This window comes from Aethalodelphis obliquidens, unplaced genomic scaffold (genome assembly GCF_003676395.1).
Source record: "Aethalodelphis obliquidens isolate GAN/ISIS:26980383/991018 unplaced genomic scaffold, ASM367639v1 scaffold19, whole genome shotgun sequence".
Lineage (NCBI taxonomy): Eukaryota > Metazoa > Chordata > Mammalia > Artiodactyla > Delphinidae > Aethalodelphis > Aethalodelphis obliquidens.
The window spans coordinates 4,823,813-4,842,729 of NW_020837963.1; the positions used below are offsets into that span (position 1 = coordinate 4,823,813).

General features: G+C 48.8%; 1 protein-coding gene across 2 annotated transcripts in view; it reads right to left on the reverse strand.

Annotated features, from left to right (window-relative positions):
• Positions 1–18,917, reverse strand: part of ZBTB7C (zinc finger and BTB domain containing 7C) — a 379,259-nt gene that overhangs the window by 282,887 nt on the left and 77,455 nt on the right. The window contains exon 2 of one of the 2 annotated variants that reach the window (XM_027118456.1): positions 9,161–9,387. The exons of the other annotated variant lie outside the window; for it this stretch is intronic. The gene's annotated coding sequence lies outside the window, so the exon portion shown is untranslated. The remainder of the gene's footprint in view (positions 1–9,160; positions 9,388–18,917) is intronic. 2 annotated transcript variants of the gene reach the window in all.

Sequence of the window (18,917 nt, forward strand, 5' to 3'; positions counted from 1 at the left end):
CACAGGACTCTTGAGGACAAGGCATGTGGCCCAGTTGTCTCTGAATCCTTGAGTGGCACAGAGCTGAGCCCCCTTGTTGACCTGAAGCACCCACCACAACCCTGTCCTTTCCTAGGACCTTTTCTTCCATTTCTGCTGTGCAAATTAAAGTACAGTGTGGGCTCTTACCTAACAAGTGCCTTTTTTAAAAATATATTTACTTATTTATTTTTGGCTGCGTTGGGTCTTCGTTGCTGCACACGGGCTTTCTCTAGTTGTGGTAAGCGGGAGCTACTCTCCATTGCAGTGCACGGGCTTCTCATTGCAGTGGCTTCTCTTGTTGCGGATCACAGGCTCTAGGCGCGCACGCTTCAGTAGTTGTGGTCTGCGGGCTGCAGAGCGCAGGCTCAATAGTTTTAGAGCACGGGCTTAGCTGCTCCGTGGCATGTGGGATCTTCCCGGACCAGGGCTCGAACCCGTGTCCCCTGCATTGGCAGGCAGATTCTTAACCACTGAGCCACCAGGGAAGCCCCACTAACAAATGCCTTTGATGGCCATTCATGCCAAATAACGCCATGCACACCCCCTGGGAGGAGTGAGAGCCCCCCATCCAGCTCTCCACACCCAAGAAACTGAACTGGCTCCCAAGGCTGCCTCAAATCCCTTCACCTTTACTGGAGCAACTGCGGCCCACCTTTTGCAAGATTTCCACTCAGGCCATCTTCTCTCTCTGCCCTAGCAATGAATTGCTGATGATAATAAACATTTCCACATGAAGGCTTGGGTGTCTCTGAGTCATAATTTATTGCTTTGTTTCTGTGGTTGATACTTTTTTTTTTCTTTTTGCTTAGAAGACAGGGCAGGAGTGAATGAGCCTGGACGGGATGAGTAATCCCAGCTTCTCTAAACTCTGGTGGGAAGACGGAAACGAGGGGTGGAGCCGGAGAGGAGAGGATGGGAGTGGCTGGCAGGGCCGGGCAGGGGGAGCACGACCCCAGTTCCGGACAGGGAAGACTTGGGTCCCCAAGTCAGATAATACTGTAATCCAAACAGGGTTTATGTGCTCAGCTGCAGCCTGTGGGCGTGTGGAAGCGGGAGACAGGGAAGTATTCTAGCTGAGTGATCCATAACCAACAAAGGGATGGTCTGTCCAAATCTTCCCCAGGCTTCAAGGCCCAGGTCAAGTGCCACCTCCTCCAGGTGGCCTTCAAGGATCACTCCAGCCAAGAGCAATTCCCTTTTCCTCTGAATCTGAACCTTTCGTTTATCACTAGGATTAGATGGCTTTGCCCCGTCACTGTTTATTTGTATTGCTTCTCCAGTTCCGTCGTGAGCTCCCAAAGGGCAAAGAACTTGTTTTTACCTCCTCTGTACCTTTTAAGTTTGTGACACCCAGGATAGTCTATCCCTTGGGTGATGTTAGACCACACCTATACACAGAGCCAGGAGTCTCCAAGCAAACATTTGTGGACCGAGTTTCAGAAAATGGCACTAAATAATAATCACACAATTTAACCTTTGGTCTTGGGCTTTATACTGCACGAAACCCTTTCATAATCTTGGAAGGTAAGTGGCAGGTGATATGAAGGTCATTTTACACGTAGGAAAACTGAGACTTAGAAAGTTTGAGTGATTGACCAATGACAAGTTAGTAAATAGAAACAGCTCTGGAACCCAGGTTTCTGACCTTCCTGATTATCCTTAGGGGAGCTGAAAGTTTCTGTCTCCTCTGAAGCACATGACAAATTATTTGGGGGAACATGGCACTGCTATGCACCACCACTCCCCCCCTCTGCGAGATGCACAGTACATGTTAACATCCATTCACAGTATAGCCGACGTTCTGAAGAAACCTGTTTGGCTTAGTTCAATGCAACCTTCTCCAAACTTACCTCACCTGGAACCCTTTTGCATGGGACACCTACAGTATCCTGAACTGGGGAAATGTTCTACTGTCTCACTGCTACTTTCCTAAAGGGTAAATCATGTTCCCAGGAGAAGCTGTATATTATGGACAAAGAAAGGCTTAAGCTAGATGAAGAAAGCTCTAATTGTGAAATTTCAGGGCTCAGCCAACCAGTAAGGACATTTATTATTATTTTACTTTTTATTATTGAACATTTCAAATACACACAAAACAGAAGAGCATAATAAATCCCCACATACCCATCACCAATTACCAAACCAGCTTCAACAATATTCAGCAATCTGTTCTTGCTTCATCTTTTTTTATCTAAAATATTTTAGAGAAAATCCCAGACATCATCTGTAAATACTTCAGTATGTAACATTGCTACAGTATTACACACCCTAAAAAAATTAACAGTAATTCCTGGGTATAACAGGGGCAAGACGGGAATAAAGACGCAGACCTACTAGAGAATGGACTTGAGGATATGGGAAGGGGGAAGGGTAAGCTGGGACAAAGTGAGAGAATGGCATGGACATATATACACTACCAAACGTAAAACAGATAGCTAGTGGGAAGCAGCCGCATAGCACAGGGAGATCAGCTCGGTGCTTTGTGACCACCTAGGGGGTGGGATAGGGAGGGTGGAAGGGAGACGCAAGAGGGAAGAGATATGGGGACATATGTATATGTATAACTGATTCACTTTGTTATACAGCAGAAACTAACACACCATTGTAAAGCAACTATACTCCAATAAAGATGTTAAAAAGATTTTTAAAATATAAAAATAAAAAAAAATAATAGTAATAATTCCCAGGTATCTAACGCACAGCCTGTCCCTAACCTCCTTGATTCTCTCAAATAGAGTCAAAGTAGACTTGAGTCATGAGTCAAACTGGACCCACAGAGGCCATTCGGTTGGCATATCTCTTAAGACTCTAAATCTGTAACAATTCCCTCACATCTCGCCATTATTTCCCCTGGACCTCCTGTTGGGAAGACAGGGCATTTGTCCTGAGGAGCCCTCTCGTTTTGGATCTGGTGGCGGCCTCTCTGTGCTGGGCTTTCCCATGTTCCTCCAGCTTCTGCACAAGGTGGTCGTTAGATTTACAGGCAGGAGCAGTTTTTTTGTTTTGTTTTGTTTGTTTGTTTGTTTGTTTTGCGGTACGCGGGCCTCTCACTGTTGTGGCCTCTCCCGTTGCGGAGCACAGGCTCCGGACGCACAGGCTCAGCGGCCATGGCTCACGGGCCCAGCCGCTCCGCGGCATGTGGGATCTTCCCAGACCGGGTCACGAACCCATGTCCCCTGCATCGGCAGGCGGACTCTCAACCACTGCGCCACCAGGGAAGCCCTAGGCAGGAGCAGTTTTATGTTCAGCTTTATGGTGGGAAAGTGTCCTGGGTGGTGCTGTGTCCTTCCTGTCACATCACATCTGGTGGTCCACTTTTAGCAAAGCTAACATTGATCCATGGCTTTGGATGCTGGGGGGATATAACTTTTTGAGCAACTAGGTCTTCCCAGTATCTCCAAAGTCATATCACATTCTCGAATTTGGTTCTAGATACATCTCTAGCCTGGGATTTCATGGAGGACCCTCTACTACCGTCAGCTCCAAAATTCTATCAGCCTATCCTTTCCTAGGCTATCTCTGGGTGACCTTTTACCTTTTTTTTCTTTTTTTTTTTTTAATAAAGAAAAGACACTTTTAAATGACCAGACAAGCCAGGGACCCTGTCTTCCCTTCTGGCCAGGTGCTACCAGCAACTCCATGGGCTTAGCGGGAGTCCCAAGGTCTCCACAGCCCATGGATTCCTCCACCCATCTCTTAGAAGACGAGTCAGAATCTCAAGGAGAACAAGAACACATAGCTGAACATGATAAATATGCATCCAAAATTTTTAAAAACCAAATTACACAAATCATGCTTATTCTGAGAGGTTCGTTTTGCCAGGGGTCCCTAGTGCTCCAATCAGCATAATTAAATAGCAGGGTCTCTCTAGAATTGATTGTGGTTTTCACATTTTTTATCATCCAAGGACCATTTCAGCGAGATGATTTTAAGCTAATAAGAACCCCCAAATTAGAAACTAATTAAGGAGATGGAAAATACAAACGTATTTGTTTTTAGTCAGGCACTATTTTTATCAGAGGAATCATGAAAAATTAAAATTGTCAAGTACCAACATGAAGGTTGTCAGTCAAGGGCAATGTGGCTTTCCGCCTCTCCCTGCTGCAAAATTTTAAGGTGATATATCAGCAGCTGTTCCCTGTGGGCCCCCAGGAAGCAATAAAGAGACTAATTTTGAAGAGCAGAATTACACACTGCTAGACTTGACGAGGAAAAGGGGGTTGCCATAATACTCTCAACTCTTTGGTGATTAAAATTCATAGCACCTCTTGCTTTTTGAATGCATGTGTGCCTGGCAACAGCATTAAATCATTGCAGGGCACTTTCTCATGCTCATTTAACAGATGAGAACGTTAAGGCCCGGGGAAGTTGAGAGATGTGTACAGGGTCACAAAGCAAACTTAGAAAGAATCTAGACTCTATCGCTACCTAAATATGCTTGATTTTATGACACTCCCTCCTCATCGTCCCCCACATGCGCCATAGATTACCTTTTAAAATAGATGCTAAGTCACAATGACACTGCTTTGGAGGACTCTTAGGATTCGTGACAGCCTTGAGAGCTCAGGGCCCAGGAGAGGAACAGGAAGCAGAAGCCAACTGCCCCCGGGGGGAGGAACAACACGGGGACCCACAGACGGTTGCGGTGAGCATCCAAGGACTACTGACGCAACCTCACACAATTAGATGTTGACTCAACCTTGAAAATGTCATTTCAGTCCCCAGGGCTGGAGAATTCCCATTCGTCTATAGACTTTGCACTGATTCCAGCATGGCTGACACCCGGTTACTCTTTGCATCACCGACCTGTACCTCCTTACCCTGCTCCCTCCACCCCAGCCCTAAGGACAGGGGATCTACCTGCAGACACTCTATTCAAACCTCCTTTCCCATCGCAGAATTCTCACCAAATCCAAGCCAGGCAGGTGAAGAGAACCCTTCCTTAGCTCCAGGCCTCTCTCCCCTCAGGCCCAGAAAAGATGGATTGGGAACATTCTTGATAATCTTGATAATCTAGGGCAGATTCCAAACTCAGGGGGATGAGTTAGAGACCCCACACAACAGGCTGAAGAAAACTAAGGATGTCAGGGAAACCTGCCACTGACACACAGGAGACAAAGGATTATTAGTTGAGAGGTGCTCGCCCGGCAGGGAGGAACCCCCAGGGGAGCACTGAGCGGGGCCCACGGATGGGAGGACAGTGCGTGATGATGGCCCAACCTGCCACGTGATGCCAAGTGGAAGGGCACGTTTAGAATCAACCCAGCTCCCAACCAAGAAACCACGCCAGGTAGGGAATTAAGAGTCTTAATAAAATTTTATAATTGTATGCAGGTCTTTCACATACACTATCTCATTTGAGTCTCAGAAAAACGCCAAAGGCAGAAATTATTTAACCCATTCCTCAGGTGGGGCTGGGCTTAGGGGAACTGGATTTTGTGGAGTGCCAACCTTATGCCAGTGACATGTGTCAGGACACATACGTAGCAATTACTATTTTCTGCTGCTGTTGGGAGCCCGTGACTGGCTGTCTGATGTCATTCACAGAGTAATAAAAAGTACCCTCTCCCAAGCCCAGAAGGAGCAGCCATGTCTATGACAGCAGGCTCCCTGGCCCTCACAGGGAGTAATCTGTACTTTTATGGCTGGTAAAGAAAGGAGGCAGGTAAGGTAGGGATGGGCCTTTGTTTCAAAGGCTGAGGCTGGGAGACAGGAGAGAAAGGGGATGAAGGACAAGCAGCTTTTCGAGTAGGGTGCCTGGGTCGGGTCCCAAGACACTTGGGATGGCTTAGGTGATGGGTCCTCGGGTGGCCGGCACCCCCTCGGCCCACTGAAACACAGTGCCACGGTGGTGTCCATCCTCTAGAGATGAAAGCCCGGGGGCCCCCGCCTTCTCTACGGCAGAGCCGACACAGGGGCACAAGCTGCCTGCAGGACCTGTCTCCTCCAGGTGACCACACGGCTCTGGATAAGGAGGGCCACAGGCAGCCCCCCTGGGCCAAGGTCCAGGCTCACCCCCTGCCCATCTGTCCTGCCCCACAAAGCCCCACAGTCCTCATGCAACAGAAGGGTAGAAACAGAACTACAGAAATTCCTGCTAGGACACTTTCGCCACACTTAGCCCATAGGGAACTCAACCCGGTTTTCATTTAATTTAGGAAAATAAAAAGCATTATTTCTTGACGTGGAATGTCACAGAGTAATGATTATTTCATTTAGTCCTCAAAGTTACCCAGCAAAACAGACATTCTTAGTGCCACTTTCAATGCAGCTTCTGAAGCTCAGACAGCTTTGGGAACTGCCTGGGGTCAGCCCGGGACCAGTAAGTGGTGGCATCTGAGGCCAGCTGGGAAGACCTGCAGCCAGGGCTGGTTCTAGAGAACATACGTTACCATCCAGAACAAGCGATTCAAGACATCTCTGATTCTTCAAGCCAGTTTCCCCAGGATCATTTCAGATGTGTCATGAGAAGAGGACAGAATAGTAAGTCCTGTTGTCTAGCTCAGGATACACCTGGCCTCTGGGTGCCCCTGGGCAAAGATGCTCTAAATTCTAGACCTAAGCTGTCCAATAGAATAGCCACTAGCCACAGGTGCTGCTGAGCACTTGCAATGTGGCTGGTCCAAACGGAGATAAACTGTAAGTATCAAACGCACTCTGGACCTCGAAGACTTTGTACGAAAAGAAGAATATAAACTATCTCATTAATAATCTTTATATTCACTCCAAGTTGCAATGATAATACTTTGGACATGTTGAGTTAAATGAAACATTATTACAATTAATTTCACTTGCTTCAAACTGAAAATCCCACGAGACTGGCTCATGCTCAGTCTCTCTGGGCAGCCCTGCTCCAGGTCCCAAGTCTTGCCTCGGTTTCTGTACCCGACTCATCCTGCCCCACACTCCCTAGAGCAGCGCTGGAAGCCCAGGAGGCAAGACTCTCCAAGCATTCCGAGAATGTCCTCTCTTCTCAACACGTCTGTAAATTCCTGGACCCACCCCTCCCTCCCTCCATCCTACGCAGTGCCCAGAAAGCTTCCCCAGGCCCAGCAACTGCCGCAGCACTCACAGGCAATCAGCATTTCTGAGTGTTCGGATCCACCTTAAACTACATTTTCCACGGCCAGAGGAATGCCGAGAACCAGGTTTTCAAAGCCCAGGCCTCAAACCCTGGTCACAATCAGAAGCCCTGGGAATTGGGATGCGTTTCTCCCAGCCTTCTTTGCTCCCTCCCCTCTCAGACCATAAGCTCCTCCAAGAGCAGAACAATGGAAGAAAACTAAATGATTGATCACTTACTATGGTGCCAGCTGCTGTGCTAAATGTTTTTCATGTTTCATTTTATTTAATTCTCCCAACCAGCCTGTGAGTGAGAAAGTCTTGTCCCCATTTTGAAGACAGGAGCCTGAGGCTCCCAGAATCCCAGATCTGTCTGCACTCCCATGTTTTTTCCTCTGCCCCATGTTCCCTCCCCTGGGAGCAGACATACCTCATACATCTTTGTAGGTCTGGCACGTTTGCACGTAGTACAAAGTAGGTACTCGGTAAATATTGGGAAACTAGGTTAAGAAACTTCTAGATTCAACCCTTTGTTCTTTCTTGACTTAATCAGAAAGTATTTTGCCCCTTACCTTCCTTAGGCTAAGTCCTCACCCACCCACCTGTAGGGCTGGGCCTCTTCTCCCTCCTCCTGCCCCCACATCACCTCCCATCACGAGGGCCCACAGGGTCAGCCCTGCCCAGGTCCCCAGTCAAGCCTAAAATGCACAGACTGCCTGCTCCACTGAGAGGTGGGGGTCTGAGAATAGCCCAGAGCTGGTACACTAGGGTCTAGGGTGCCCGGGGACACAGCTAGCCCCAGGAGACTGTGAAGATACCAGCTCCCTCCAGGCCTAGCCAGACTCCTAACTATCCTCACCAGGGTCCCCAAAGCTCGATTCCCCTGCCATTTGTTCATATAGACAGGAGCCAAGTCCTGGGCCCACCTGGTACCTGTGGCTGAGACATTTCCTAGAGCTGGGCTCAGCTTTCTGGATTCCTTCTTCATCTTATTCTCTCTTCCTGACTTAGAACAAGGCCACCCAGAAGTCCTAATGCTCTGCCCCTCCCCACCCCTTGGCTTGGCTTTGTGGACCCTGACACTGGCCTGCACTGGAATGGAATTTGCCACACCCTCTTGGGCCTCCTGCCCCAGGTCATTGGCCCTCTCCCCCTGCCCTGGTCAGTTTCCCAAGGCCCCAAGCTATTTTTGCTCCCGCCCCAGCCTGCCGTTTTCCCCATGGCGGAAGTCGCCAGAGTGGTACCCAGGATGACACACACAGTGACGACCAGATGGCCAATGGAACAGGCCCTCCACTACGTCAGAGCTCATCTTCGGGGTCTCCAGTCCCACTGGACCCTGGTCCTTCCAGCCTCAGGGTCCTGCCCTCTAGGCTCTGGGGACCTTCTCAATGCTTTCTGCCTTGGCTGACCTCCTCAGATTACCTGCTAGACCCAGGGTGTCTGCCAGCCCCCGCCTGTGCTCTCCAGACCGCCACTCACGACCTCCCCAAGTCAGCCTTGGTCATCTGTTACTTGGCCTGGCATCCTTGGAGGGACGAAGGCAGCCACAAAGTCCCTATTTCCTTTTTTACAAGAAATACCAACCCCTCACCTTACCCGTCATTCAAGAAATCTGACCCAACCCAGAAGCCTTCTCAGACAATAAGGCCTCCAGGTCTATCCCTTAGGTATCACTGATCCATGAAAGAGCTCCTGCACCCCTCGCTGCCTGTGTTTCCCCACTGGCATCCATGCCCTGCTTCCCAAGGGAGCTGATGGGAAATAATGACTTCTTGATTTGTTACTCTAAGGTCTTCAAACAAGAGGGGCTCCATCCATACGGCATCAGGCCTTCCTATAAGGTATAGTAAGTGAACCCACCTGATGCTAAATCTGCTGGTGCCTAGCTCCAGCAAGAGCTTGGGGCAGGAACTAATAACTATAAAGCACCCGTCTATTATCTTACCAGGCCTTACTCTGCTTTGTCTGCATGGTTATCCTCCCAAGAGTTGACATTTTATGTCTACTGCAGGCTGATACATTCCCCTACCTGCCACATCATTCAGAAAGGACTGATGAACCTCAGGTTCATTACCTGTCATCACACCGTGGACATGTCACTTGGGGCCGAAGTATCAGTTCTTCGTGAGTCTCCCCGGTGATACAGTCTCCCGACTTGGAGGCTCCAGGTCCCACGAGCTGCAGGTTGCGCTCACTCCTCAGGCCGTGGTGGCCTTCATGCCATCCCTTACTGCTCTCCTGGCTGGCCTACTCCTCATGGGTAGTGAGGCCTTCTGAGTTCCCAGCTGCTTCAGAGGAGACCTGTAGGAAGAACAAAGGTCCCTGTGACCTACCAGGGCCAGAGACACATGTCCAAGTTTTAGCTGTTCTAGAACTTTCCAGCCATCTTTTTTCTCTCTCTCCCTTTATTATTAGATCTTGTAACTCCAGGTGACTACACAGAGTCTACCTCAGCTAGGGACTTCACTGCCAATGTGCCACCCACCAACCCTACCCCCCAAGCCTCAGCATGCGTGTGCCAAACACACACACCCCTTCATTCTTATCTCCTTACCTTGGCATATTTCGTTTCATCTGCCTGAAAGACCCACCTTCAGTCACTCATCCTACCCATCATTCAGAGTTTAGCTCATACCCACCAACAGAACCTCACTGCCCCAGGAAAGAGGAAGGACCTGGGTGTCCTCCCTCCACCAATGAGACCCACAAGGAACAAGGCCATGTCTACCAGGGACACGCCTCCACTCTTGTAGCCCAGGCCCTGGGACAAGGCTTCCGGTGTGCTGTGGTTTGGGGGCTCCAGGAAGGCCACCCACCTGTGGCCTCCTTTCACAGCCCTTCGCTCAGAGTGAGAGACAAGGGTACAGATCAAACCTCGCTGGGTGAGGGACACAGACACCGCTCTGCTGAGTGACCACATTTCAGAGCCAAGACTGCAGCTCACACTCGGGGGTGGCAGGGGGCAGGTAGGAAGGGGCCCCAACGAGAAGAAGCCGCACCTCAGCACGCAGATCTCCTGGGTTCTGGAGACCGGGGCCACATTGGCCGCAGGCCTGCATCTCTGACCAGGCATGGCCTCCAGCTCCCGGGGCCACTGCCCAGACAGCTGTGACCCTGAGCTCCACCCCAACCTCGGGGTCCTCTGGGCCTCAGTGGGCCCATGGCTGAGAAGGGGCTGTGGCAGGTGGAGAGTGTCCACCAGGGCATCCAGCGCTGCAGGAAAGGGGGAGCACCATGGACAGGGATGAGGGTAGCAAAGGGAGGCAGGGACCTGGAGTCCCATGGATTTTGTAAGCCTAACAATGACAGTGTCTTACACACATACCCTGATTTATACCCTTCAAGCTGCTTTGGCATCCACTGCACCCAAGTGGTTTCACAGTAGTGACATAAAGGGCTATTTTTTTTAAGGTTGTTTTAGAGATGAGGAAACAAAAGCACAGAAAGGTTGAGAATCTCACTCAAGATCCCACAGGAAGGTAGTGAACGAGTCAAGACTGGCATTTCTGACTCCCAGTTATCATCCTTTTCAGCAAGCCCCTTGGTCCTGGGTTAATTTCCTACCACGTCAGGGGAATGGTGGGTCGGTAGGAGCGGGGAGGATGATGGGAACAGAGGCATGCTTGGCCTGCTGTGGGGGGATGGGGAGAAGAGAGAACAGGAGGAGGATGGAGCCTGTGGTTTCTCCCCTGCTGGGAGGGTCTAGGCGAAGAAGACACAGAGAAGAGAGTGATAAACAGGGAAGGCAGGAATGTGGAGGCCCCTAGCTGACAGGAGCAGCTCAGGCAAAGAGGGTGCTGCTGTGATAAACAGCCACAGCTTTGGAGTGGGGAGGGGGGCAGGGTGCCGACACTGAGCCTCCAGGGCAACCTGGCTTTACAGCTCTGGCCTCCGAGGCATTGCTGGGCAAGGCAGCCCTGGGGATTAGAAGCCCCTCTGAAAGAACAAAGCAGTTATTGGTATTACCTTCTAAAAGCATATACACACATCAATGCTCTTTTGTATATGGGATATATTCCTGAATAATGAAAATGAAAAAACGCCACTGCGAAGTTCCAGCCCTACGAAGAAAGATCTCAGCTGCTCCTGGACAATGGGATTCTCTGCTTGATTCCAACGCTGCTCTACTTCTGCTCTCCAGGAAGAAGTCACAACCTAGGAAACTCCTACCTGGCAGGAAGGCAGGCCGAGATCCTTCTAGAATAGGCAGCACAGGCCAAAGGCCAGGAAACCCAGGACAGGTGGCAATGCATGGAGTTCAGCGGAAAAAGGACGCAAACACCAAAGGCAGCCAGGAGCTCGGTGCAGGCCCACATGCCCAACGGACCACACCTCAAAACATCAGGCTACGGGAAGAATGGAAAGTCATCCCCTGGTGTTATTATCATCGCTCTGTGTCCCGGGCACCCCGGGGAAGGGGTGGGGGTCCTTGTTCTACCTAGTAAGACGTGAGCCCTACTACACGTGCACCAGATGCTGTGGGGAAAGGAGGAGAAACTGCACCCTTCAGAAGCCGGTTACCAGCCTGTCCCATGGGCTGCAGGATCACCTGGCGGCTGTAGCTCCGGAAGCAAACAGCTAGAGCACGTCAGTTTTTGCTGGGGGTGGGAGAGTGGGGATCGGAGTCCTTCTGAGCCCTCCTGCAAGGTGGGGTTGAAACATATTCACAGCAGATGGTGCTGTCGCCCTCACTCGGGATTCTCATTCCTAATTATCTGTGCTGTCAGCAAAACAATTAACCCTCCAAGAAAAACTGCGCCATCCGCTCTCAACCAAATGAAAAGACAATTTTTCCCAAGGACGGGACACTTAGGGCAGCAGCAGAGGGAAAGTAGGGCAGCCTTGTGTTCGATTCGGGATCTCACTCTCCCTGGGCGATTTCGCCATCCTCTGACCTCCGTGGTCTGCTGCATGCATCGCATGGCCGCCCCTCCCGCCTCTGAGCCTGCATTTCCTTTACCGTAAAAAGAGGGGGTGAGTCCAATCCCTAGGGTCCCCTTCAGTCCCACAGTGCTAGCATGCTACAAGCATGGCTCTTTTCCTTTGAACTTTAAGTTCCTTGGGAGTAGAGATTGAGTTTCCATTTGTTCCTCCATTCATTTGCTCACTTGCTTATCTGTTCATTCATTCATTCACTCATGCATTTGGTCAGTTATATAGGAGATACGAAGAGACTATCTCTTCAGCCTTCTGGACCACTGCATGGAGCTCTCTTCCCCTGGGATGTGGAGGGAGGAGGGAAGGATGGAGCAGGGTGAAGTGGAGGTGCAAGGGGCTTCATCCTGGGCACTGGCTTGGCATCAGCTGTAGGAGGGGAATCCCATTGCATTTGTGTTCTCTCTGAGGATTCCGCTGCAGGAAGGCAGAGTCCTCTCCAGAGAGCTGAATGTGGTAAGGAAGCCACCTTGGTCCCCAGGGCAGGCGTGCAGAGGGGTGGAGAGGTGCTATGTAAGGAGATCCGAAAGCCCCCATCAGCTGCTGTGGAGCTGGAGAGAGCACTTCGCAGGGGTTCATTAAAGACCTGAGGCATGAATGAATGAACAAGAATGCCCCTCCTTCAAGGAACTGTTTAAAAGAAAGGATAGTTTTTACAGGGCTAAGGCATGATGTTTGTTACCCAGGGGGCTATGATTTAAGGCTGGGCTGGTTGGTCCATTTTGTCTGTTGTCAGGCACTGTCATGGGAAAAAAAGGAGAGTGAGCAAGAAATTGTAGAATGATCACTGTGGGCGCTGAAAGAGCCTTCAGGGATGACATCATCCTGGACACGTTTTGCAGGTGCCACCTGGAGAGGTTGAGGGCCTGGCTGCTCACAGACAGGGCGGGCAGAGCAATACTCTGCCGCAGCTGGCTTCACATCCAGGCTGCACTCTGGTCCCAGTCCACACAGCCTCCCAGGACCACCCCTCAGTACACTGGGGAACTCACAGGGCAGAAAGGAAGGCCCAGGTGGGGGCACCGTCTGGCCCACACCCCTCCGCAACCCCATGGGGCAGCAGGCCTCCTACTCAGGCAGTGGCAGTGCTCTGCGCACCTGGTGAAGGAGCGCAGAAAAAAAGATAGGGACGGGGCTGGGGGGGGGCGGTGGAGGGCTGGGAGCTGAGACCCCTCCTCGACCACCATTTTGCCCAGTTCAAGCCTTGTGACGTCTTTCTTCCGTCTCCCTGTCGCCCATCCGGCTACCAGCACTTGCCTTCACCCAGTGACCAAGAGCACAGGCTTGGATGCCTCGGCATAAAAGCTCCTCGGCATAAAAGGAGTGTGTTTATATTCAAAGCGGGCCGTTGCCCACTCAGAATCTGCCCACTCAAAGGCAGCACATGTGACTGCACCCCCTGCCCAGAGCCCAAGCGGGACAGACGCCAACCTCTGGCTGGAGACATTTCTAAATATGAGCGTGGCACAAAGAGTCAGGTTCCCAGGCCTCCTCTGCTCTGGAAGACCCAGCCAGGATTGTCAAGGCTGCCCGGAAGGAGAGGGCTGGGGGCAGGCAGGATCAGGAGGCAGCCAGCTGAGACAGCCATCAGCCCCAGAAACATCACCTGAACCTCTCCCTGGCCTTCCAGCCTCGTTAGGGCAAGACAAATTATTACCCTGCACCCAGAAAGTCTAATCAACTGCCTGAAACCCTTGGCAGCAGGGACAGGAAAGCCACTGCTTGCTCAAATGCACATGGATTAAAAATACACAAATGGAATATTTTTTCTTCCCCTCTCCTCAACCTCCTGAAGCCTGGGATGCTTGTTAAAAATAGCCTCGCTGTGGCATGGATCCTACAAAACCCAATGGCTGGCATGAAAATTAAGAAGCCATTGGAGGCGGCACTAAGTGGTTACCCCTGGGGAGTGGGCTGGGGAGGGCTGGGAGGGGGTGCTTTCAAGTGTTTGCAGACACACTTCTACACTGCTTGGGTTTTTAACAAGCAGACATTATTTTTATTAGGGTTTTTTTTTTTCAAGCCTCTGTTCTCTTTTTTTTTTTACTCTTTAGTTCCTCTTCATTTTTTTTTTTAATATATTTTTTGGCTGCATTGGGTCTTCGTTGCTGCACACAGGCTTTCTCTAGCTGTGGTGAGTGGGGGCTACTCTTCCTTGTGGTGCGTGGGCTTCTCATTGCAGTGGCTTCTCTTGTGGAGCATGGGCTCTAGGCACACGGGCTTCAGCAGTTGTGGCACGTGGGCTCAGTAGTCGTGGCTCACGGGCTCTAGAGTGCAGGCTCAGCAGTTGTGGCACACAGGCTTAGTTGCTCCATGGCATGTGGGATCTTCCCAGACCAGGGCTCGAACCTGTGTCCCCTGCATTGGCAGGCAGATTCTAAGCCACTGCGCCATCAGGGAAGCCCCAGTTTGTTTTTTTAAATGGAGATTCATCCATTGCATCCTCCACCTTAAGCTTAAGGCTCAACTTGCACTGACCTAGCAACCCGACAGCCCAGTGCTGGCTGCCCTGGTGGTGCACAGACCCTTGGCACCCAGGACACCAGGTACAAATACAGCCCAGAGTCATGAAAGGAGCACTGAATCCAGGGTCAGAGTCTCAGATCTATGGCTGTGTGACCTCAGACAAGCCACTTGAACGCTCTGGGCTTCAGTTTCCTTAACTGTAAAATGAGGCAGTTGGATTAAATTCACAACAGGTACCTTCTAGTCATAAGCATTTCACAATTTTAAGGACTGAGGAAAATATCTGAAACTTGCCCTGTGTTTGTCCCTACCATGAACGGGCAAGGGGAATGTGTCCCTGGGCAGAGATGGGGTTTTAAAATCAGGAGACGAAAGGAATCCAAATTGGAAAAGAAGTAAAACTGTCACTGTTTGCAGATGACATGATACTATACATAGAAAATCCTAAAGATGCTACCAGAAAACTACTAGAGCTCATCAATGAAGTTGCAGGATACAGAATTAATACACAGAAATCTCTTGCATTCCTATACACTAACAATGAAAGATCAGAAGAAGAAATTAAGGAAACAATCCCATTTACCATCATATCAAAAAGAATAAAATACCTAACCTACCTAAGGAGGCAAAAAACCTGTACTCAGAAAACTATAAGATACTGATGATAGAAATCAAAGGTGAAACAAAGAAATGGAGAGACATACCATGTTCTTGGATTGGAATAATCAATATTGTCAAAATGACTATACTACCCAAAGCAATCCAAAGATTCAATGCAATCCCTATCAAATTACCAATGGCATTTTTCACAAAATTAGAACAAAAAAATTTTACAGTTTGTATGGAAACACAAAAGACCCTGAATAGCCAAAGCAATCTTTAGAAAGAAAAACGGACGTGGAAGAAGCAGGCTCGCTGACTTCAGACTATACTACAAAGCTAGAGTAATCAAAACAGTACGGTACTGGCACAAAAGCAGAAATATAGATCAATGGAACAGGATAGAAAGTCCAGGGTTAAACCCAGGCACCTATGGTGACCTAATCTATGACAGAGGAGGCAAGTATATACAATGGAGAAAAGACAGTCTCTTAAATCAGTGGTGGTGGGAAAACTGGACAGCTACATGTAAAAGAATGAGCCCTACCTAACACCATACACAAAAATAAACTCAAAATGGATGAAAGACTTCAATGTAAAGCCTGATACTATAAAACTCTTAGAGGAAAACAGGCAGAACACTCTCTGACATAAATCGAAGCGAGATCTTTTTTGATCCACCTCCTAGAGTAACGAAAATAAAAACAAAAATAAACAAATGGGACCTAACTAAACTTAAAAGCTTTTGCACAGCAAAGGAAACCATAAACAAAATGAAAAGACAACCCACAGAATGGGAGAAGATATTTGCAAATGAAGCAACCAATAAGGCATTAATCTCCAAAATATACAAACAGCTCATGCAGCTCAATGTCAAAAAAACAAACCACCCAATGAAAAAATGGGCAGAAGATCTAAATAGACATTTCTTTAAAGAAGACATACAGATAGCCAAAAAGCACATAAAAAGATGCTCAACATCACAAATTATTAGAGAAATGCAAATCAAAACTGCAACAAGGGGGGCTTCCTTGGTGGCGCAATGGTTAAGAATCCGCCTGCCAATGCAGGGGACACAGGTATGAGCCCTGGTCCAGGAAGATCCCACATGCCATGGAGCAACTAAGCCCATGCGCCACAACTACTGAGCCTGCGCTCTAGAGCCCACAAGCCACAACTACTGAAGCCCATGTGTCTAGAGCCCCCGCTCCACAACAAAAGCCACCACAATGAGAAGTCCATGCACTGCAACAAAGAGTAGCCCCCGCTCGCTGCAACTAGAGAAAGCCCGTGCACAGCAACAAAGACCCAATGCAGCCAAAAATAAATAAACAAAATTAATTAATTAAAAAGAAAACTGCAATGAGGTATCACCTCACACCAGTTAGAATGGCCATCATCAAAAAATCTACAAACAATAAATGCTGGAGAGAGTGTGGAGAAAAGGGAACCCTCCTACACTGTTGGTGGGAATGTAAATTGGTACAGCCACTATGGAGAACAGTATGGAGGTTTCTTAAAAAGACTAAAACTAGAGCTACCATATGATCCAGCAATCCCACTCCTGGGCATATATCCAGAGAAAACCATACTTCGAAAAGATACATGCACCCCAATGTTCGTTGCAGCACTATTTACAATAGCCAGGACATGGAAGCAACATAAATATCCATCGACAGATGAAAGGATAAAGATGTGGTGCATATATGCAATGGAATATTACTCACCATAAAAAAGAATGAAATAATGCCATTTGCAGCGACATGGATGGACTTAGAGATTCTCATACTGAGTGAAGTAAGCCAGACAAAGACAAATATGATATTGCTTATATGGGGACTCTAAAAAAATGCTACAAATGAACTTATTTACAAAACAGAAATAGAGACACAGATGTAGAAAACAAACTTATGGTTACCGGGGGGTAAGGGTGGGGGATAATTTGGGAGACTGTGATTGACACAAACTACCACATATAAAATAGATAACTAATAAGGACCTACTGTATAGCACAGGGAACTCTACTCAATACTCTGTAATAACCTGTATGGGAAATGAATCTAAAAAAGAGTGGATAGGGCTTCCCTGGTGGCGCAGTGGTGGAGAGTCCGCCTGCCGATGCAGGGGACACGGGTTCGTGCCCCGGTCCGGGAAGATCCCACATGCCGCGGAGCGGCTGGGCCCGTGAGCCATGGCCGCTGAGCCTGCGCGTTCGGAGCCTGTACTCTGCAACGGGAGAGGCCACAACAGTAAGAGGCCCGTGTACCGCAAAATAAATAAATAAATAAAATAAAATAAAATAAAATAAAAAAGAGTGGATATATGTATATGTATAACTGATTCCCTTTGCTGTACAGCAGAAACTGACACAACACTGTAAATCAACTGTACTCCAATAAAAATGCTTTTAAAGGTTAAGCTTTCATCAAATCTAAAAAAATAAAATAAAATCAGGAGACAGGGGAGAAGGAAAGAAGCTGTTCTGAGAGCAGAAAGCAGCTCCACACCTTGTGGATGAAGTGTGCAATTTGGAAAGAGCATCACTTTGGGACCCAAAATGTCCTGGGTTCAAATCCTGACTTCAGCTTAGTAGTAACTACATGAACTACATGAACTCAGGAACTGCTCATCACTGGTGCAAATGGACCTTCTCGCTTGTAACATGGGGTAGGAATATCCACATCCAAAGGCTGTCGTGGTTATTATATGTAAGGAAGTGAAAAATTACCCAGCTCATTGTAGGAGTCTAACGTCCTTTTATTCTTTTCTTCCTCCTGTCGTTTACCCTCCACTGCATTGCAGGGTGGTTAAGAGTGTGGGCTCTGGAAGCAGACTGGTCTCCCAGCCTCACCACCTATTCACTCGTGACCTTGGGCAAGCAGTTTCATTTCTCTTGCCTCAGCTTCTTCACCTACAAAGTGGGAGTGAGCCAGGGCTGGTTGTTTTGCTCCTGCCCCTCCTAGCCAACTGAGCCCTCAGTTTTCAATCTTGTATCTTCTATAGATTTTCCTTCACAGGCCTCCTTCCTTCCTGCAACCTCTCTAAGGTTCCTGGCCCACAGCTGCCCACCACCTGTGGCTGTCTGGCTGGCCCTCACCTACTCACTCCCTGCCCCCTCTCCATTTGGTCTGCACTCTGCAGGCTGCGCACCTGGCCGGGATTCTCTCCTGGTGCGCGGGGAATGTGTGTTTCAGATCAGTGCTTCTCAAGCTTCAATGTGCTTAGGAATCACCTGGGGATCTTGTCAAAATACAGATGCAGATTCAGATTCGGTAGGTCCCAGCTGGAGTCTGAAATTCTGCATTTCTAACAAGCTCCCAGGGGGTGTCCAGGCCACTGGTATGGGACCACCCTTGATTAGCAAGACTGTAGAGTGGAGGAAATCCTAGTGTGTATATGTGTGTGTATGTGTGTGTGTGTGTGTGTGTGTGTGTGTGTGTGTGTGTGAGTGAGAGTGTGTGTGTGTGTGTGTTTGTGTGAGAGTGTGTGTGTGTGTGTGTGTGTGTGTGTGTGTGTGTGAGTGTGTGTGTAGGGGGATGGGGACAGAGACAAGGCAGGCCAGTTATCCAAATTAGAGAAGGAGTAGAGTTTTGAAAGAGATGGTATGATGGAGACCAAGCATGAATTCAAGAGACACCAAAGATGAAAAGTAGGAGACTGTTATATGAAATGATGTGACATTACCCAACCAAGAAAAATAATGTTTATTGAGATAATGCAGCAGCACAGAAAGATGCTTATGACATAATAACTGAAAAAGCAGACTACCCATTATTCACACACTACATACGCACACTAAATCTTCAACTCTGCCAAATGCACATTTAAGA